Below are 5,276 nucleotides of genomic sequence, written 5' to 3' on the forward strand. Positions count from 1 at the left end.
CTATCCCAATTCTGAGTCAGCACATCGGGTATGCTATTATCAATCAAACTCATTTTGATTTTGCAACTGGTATAATTGGTTTTATTAGGGATAGGATGACAGAGGATAGGAATGTTATCTATTTTGCTAGATTCTGTCAACTTATTTATACTTTTTGTACTGATGAACCTCAATTAGTCCGTTCCTCAACTCCACCTTTTAAAGTTGCAAAACGATACTTTAATGACCTGGTAAATGCTGACACTAAGAAATCATGGGTTAGACCATTACAGATTCCTCAGTCTGTAAAACAGATCCTAGTAAATGCTGATCCTGGTACTTATAGATCTATTTACTCTGATGTCCAACCAACAATAAACACCCAAAAATCATCATCCTCAGCACCTACCAGTCATTCTACTCAACCTACCCTCAGGACATATCTCAAATCCTATCTCTCCACTTCACAGACTGATCAACCCTCAGCCTCAGCACCTACTGTGAAGCCTTCATCATCCAAGCCAAAGAGGACAAAGACTGTTCCTCAAACACCTCAAAAGAGAAGGAGGATTGCCTTGAGAGATGAATCTGATACTGAGGAACAGGTTCCTTCTTCAGAACCTGTTGTAGGTGAAGCTGAGAAAAAGACTTCTCAGAAGGATTCTGGAATTGGGGGATCTAGGCTTCTCAAAAGGCTTAGAAGAATGACAGTCCCTGAAACTCCCAAGGAATCCAAATCAACAAAGAGATACCAGAAACAGAGGGCAAAAAGGCCAGTTTCAGATGATGAAGAGGAAGCAGCTAAGGAAGGGGATCAGGAATCTCTGATCTCACAAGACAAGGAATTTGCTCCAGTCACTTCTTCTCCATCAACTCCATCTAAGGAAGCTGCTACTGAAAAGGTCAACACACCATCTGTGTCTCCTGTTGATCCAGGCCTAAGTGCTGAAATTGATATTCAGTACCTGGTTGTGCTTGACATACTTTTCTTAGAAGCTCCACCAGCAACTAATCCTTCTACAACACCTATTCCTGATGATCTTCAAACTCCAGAGTTATCAACACCATCTTCTCTGAATCATGATGATGATAATCAGACTTTAGGTGAGCATCAGGATTTGGCTGTTGATCAGAACTTAGAACAAGATCAGCAATTAGAGGATGCTGAAGCCTCTATTGCTACTCACACTGTTGTCTTATCAGAAGATACTGATTCTTTAAGTTCTGATGCTGTAAATGCTGGAGATACTGGTGATGCTGCTCCAACTGCAGATGCTGATACAGCAGGTCCTTCAGGACATGCTCCTCAACAGACTATTCTAAAGTCTGAACTGGTTAAGAAGTTTGTTACCGGAGAAGCACTAGTACCTTGGAGTGAAACTCCTGCAGGTCAGGAGTGGACTAAGGAATGGAACTCAGTTTCATGTGTTCCAACTGAAAAGCATCTTGCTGAGCACTTGACTAAAGCTGATGAAATGTTAATTCTGATGATTTCAAAACCCAGCTTAGAGTCACTGCATTGAGTACTAAACATCTACAAGGTCTTCATTCAACTACTCATACAGAGCTACACAAGATTCAGGAGAACTTTATCAAACAGGAACAAGTTTGGAAAATTGATAAGAAAAAGTTCTTCCAACCTACCATTGACAGGATTGCTTATATTAGAGAAGACTCAAGATCATCAACAAGCTCAGATTGATGACATTCTGAAAAATCAAGCTTCTCAGCAATCACAACTAACTGAAATCCAATCCTCAGTGGAATTGCTTATCTCTCTTCTACTACCTGCTGATGCCAAAAAGGGGGAGAAAGTAATTAAGTCCAAATGCAAGACTGACAAGACACTGACAGGAAAGGATAATGAAAAAGATGATCAAGGAAACTCTGGAATGGGTAGAGGTCATAGTCAAGGTAGAGGATTCACATCAAGACAAGCTAGTCACAGGACAAGTTCTGATACTGGGAAGAGAATAAGTTCTGCTACTGGTAAAAGGATAAGTTCTGATGAACTTTTAGATCTTGATGAGGAAATGTCAAGACAGTTATTTCTTCAGGAAAATCCAGGAATGGACTTGGAGAGTTTAATGAAAGAAGAAGCCAGGCTTAAATCAGAGAAAGTCACATCTAAATCTGAAGCTTCTGGTAAAAAGCCACTTCCAAAACTCAAAGGCATTGTGATCAAAGAAAGGACACTTACTGAAGCAACATTGGTTAGATCACAACCGCAGATAGATCCAAGATCCAAGGGTAAAGAAAAAGTTGGTGAACCTATCAAGGTTTATGTGCCTCTTGAGGATGAAGAAATTACTAATGAAAAGGATGATCTTGCTCTGACTTCAAGAAAAGTTCTTAAAACAACCTCTGACGTGGCTCAAGTTGTTCAGAGTCAAGAAATTGTAAGTTCTGATATTCAGAAGAAGCAAGTAACCTCTAACATAGCTCAAGTTAACTTGATATCAGAAGATAGACCAAAGACACTCCTACCAGGATTCACTAAAGCAAAACAGACTCAACCTTTGAAGACTACTGCAAGTGGTTTTGAAGTAAGAGTAGTTACTGGAAAGGAAGCTAGAGATAAGACTAGATTGGGAAGTGCTGATGAAAGAAAAATACATAACACTACCAATGATCCAACTTCCTTGAGTGAACCAGGTATTGGAACAACTCCTGAGAGATTGAATCAACTGGAATCTGTACAGATGGTTTACCATACCTACTTGAAAGAATACATCATGTTGTATTTCATGACAGATGGTAGGGTTTATCATATAAGACAAAATGCCATTCCATTGAAGTATTTTGAAGAATTGGAGCATGTACTTTTCTTACTTCAAGTGGATGACAGAATAACAGGAACTGCTGCAAACTACTTAAAAGAACAGATACAGAGACAGAAAAGGCTTTATTCTGTTAACTCTGACAGCACATATGTTCCAAAGTACAGAGATCACAATGGTGATATTATTGATATGAAGCCTAATACTGCACAGATCAGAACATATCTTGGTATTAAGGGACTTGAATTCAATTTGGAGTCTGACAAAGCCAATGTCATAAGACTAGATCAGGAGTTGAGAAAAGCAAAGATCAATGATCTCAGAGCTGCAATCTTTCAAACTGGTGAAGATACTGCAGAGCTTAAAGATACCAAAAGGAGAATGATTGATGAACTCAGATATGCTGAGAAATGTTTGTTGAAGAACTATCTCAGAACAACTCCTGACATCAGAGAGATCAGATAATGAAGCCAAGTTGAAGATCTACAACTGCTTAAATTCTGATATTTGTACAGACTGAAGTTGTTATCAGAAGTTGAATATTGGTAAAGCTTTAAGGACTGTAAGTTGTAGTTATCTAGTCTAATTCTCACGCATTTGTACTTAATGTTTTGACATCATCAAATATCTGTTAAACTTGTATATTATGCTAATTTACAAGTTGGGGAGATTGTTAGATATATTTGATAATGTCATGGCTAATATAATTATGTTTAGATTTGAGATCTTACTTAACAGGACAAATCAGTACTTAACTGTTGATCAGTACTTATACTGGAAGTCAGGACTTAAGGATATCAATACTTATATTATCAGGAGATAATCATCAGAAGTTAGATATCAGAACTTAAGTGTTGAAGGACGATCAGATAAGGAAAGTAGCTGATTAAAGGAAAGAAGATCGAGATAAACATAAGAAGAGATATGCATGAAGAAGGAGTTCCGTGAAGAATGGAATACTTGGAAGAAAAGATATCTGATTGATATATTTTAGGAAGCAGAATTATATTCCATATCAATTAGCGATTATCTTGTAACTGTGTAGTATATAAACATAGACATAGGGTTTACACTATAAGTGTTATCATATTCGAGAAGATTATTTATTGTAACCCTGGCAGCTCTCGTGATATTTGTTCATCACTGAGAGGTAACAGTTCCATACTGTAACAGAGTTTATTGTTTCAATAAAGTTTGTTTTCTGTTACTTAATACATTAAAGTTCGATTTGATTGTATTATACACTGTATTCACCCCTCTACAGTGTGTGTGACCTAACATATTTAATAAATATGATTTTGGATATTCATTCGAGGACTTATGACTCCGCTTATTTTATTAAATAATATTCTTATTTTATTAAAGAATGATGTTTCGATAATCAAACTTATTTTTGATTATTTAAATAAAGATCGTATATCTTTGGTTATTTATTATTCATTTAAAGTATAAGTTTTAAAACTTCTACTTCAATTATTTTTATAAGGATTATCCTTTTGGGAATATTATTTAAATAATAATATTCAGATATTTTCTAATATATCGGGACTGATTTATTTCATTAAATCAGCATTACTCCAAACATTCTTAAAAATGTTTTCGAGTCTTCAAAATAATTTTTAAAAGTTAGAGCGGATCCCAAAACTCAATTTTATATTTAAGATCTTCCTTTCGAAGGGGATTTAAATACTCGCTCTAAACCTGAGGGATCCGGCTCAGTGGTGTATTTTACATTCGCAACGAGGTTGCTGTGTTTGAGAAAACATCTAGATTACTTGCCCATCGTTCGGGAAGTAAGTTCATCTATTTGAGTCCGGCATAAGCAATATGGGCTCAACGGGCATCCATGAAAGTGTAAGTGGCCTCACTGGGAGTCCATCAACATGCGTAAGTGGCTGAGTGGCAGTCTAGCATAAGGTCCTATTACGGCCAGGGTGATGACTAGTGGGGAATTCGTCCATCTACTAGTAGAAACTGTTACTTATTGGTATCTTTGCCTGATCAGCAAGATATGAGGTTTATGCCAAGGTTTTCTCCTTTCCAAATACATGGATATTACAAACTCTCTTTACTAATTTTCATAACGGAGGTATTCAAGGAGTGTATGAAATGTAATATATATATGTGTATATATATATATATCGGGAACTTATGGAAGTATCTCGTAACTTCATCATTATAATGATATTTCAAGGATTGAATCTATTCAAATCTATCTTGTGGTCCATCTATGTGATGAACCTTTTGAAACTAATTATAACTTGAATGGTGGTAGTTCAAGTAGTTATTCGGAAAAGATATAAGTATATTGGAGTATCTTGTAACTTCATCTTTTAAACTTATATCTAGTAATGATTATCTTATACAATGTCAAAGATTTTCAGAAATGTGAGACAAGGTTAGATATAGGAGATCACCTTGCAACTATATTTTTTATACAGTTATAACCTGGAACTTTGTCTAATATTATGCATGGCAGAGGATTCAAGATTTGAAAAGTATATAAACATATATACT

The sequence above is a fragment of the Apium graveolens genome, chromosome 4 (genome assembly GCF_009905375.1).
Source record: "Apium graveolens cultivar Ventura chromosome 4, ASM990537v1, whole genome shotgun sequence".
Lineage (NCBI taxonomy): Eukaryota > Viridiplantae > Streptophyta > Magnoliopsida > Apiales > Apiaceae > Apium > Apium graveolens.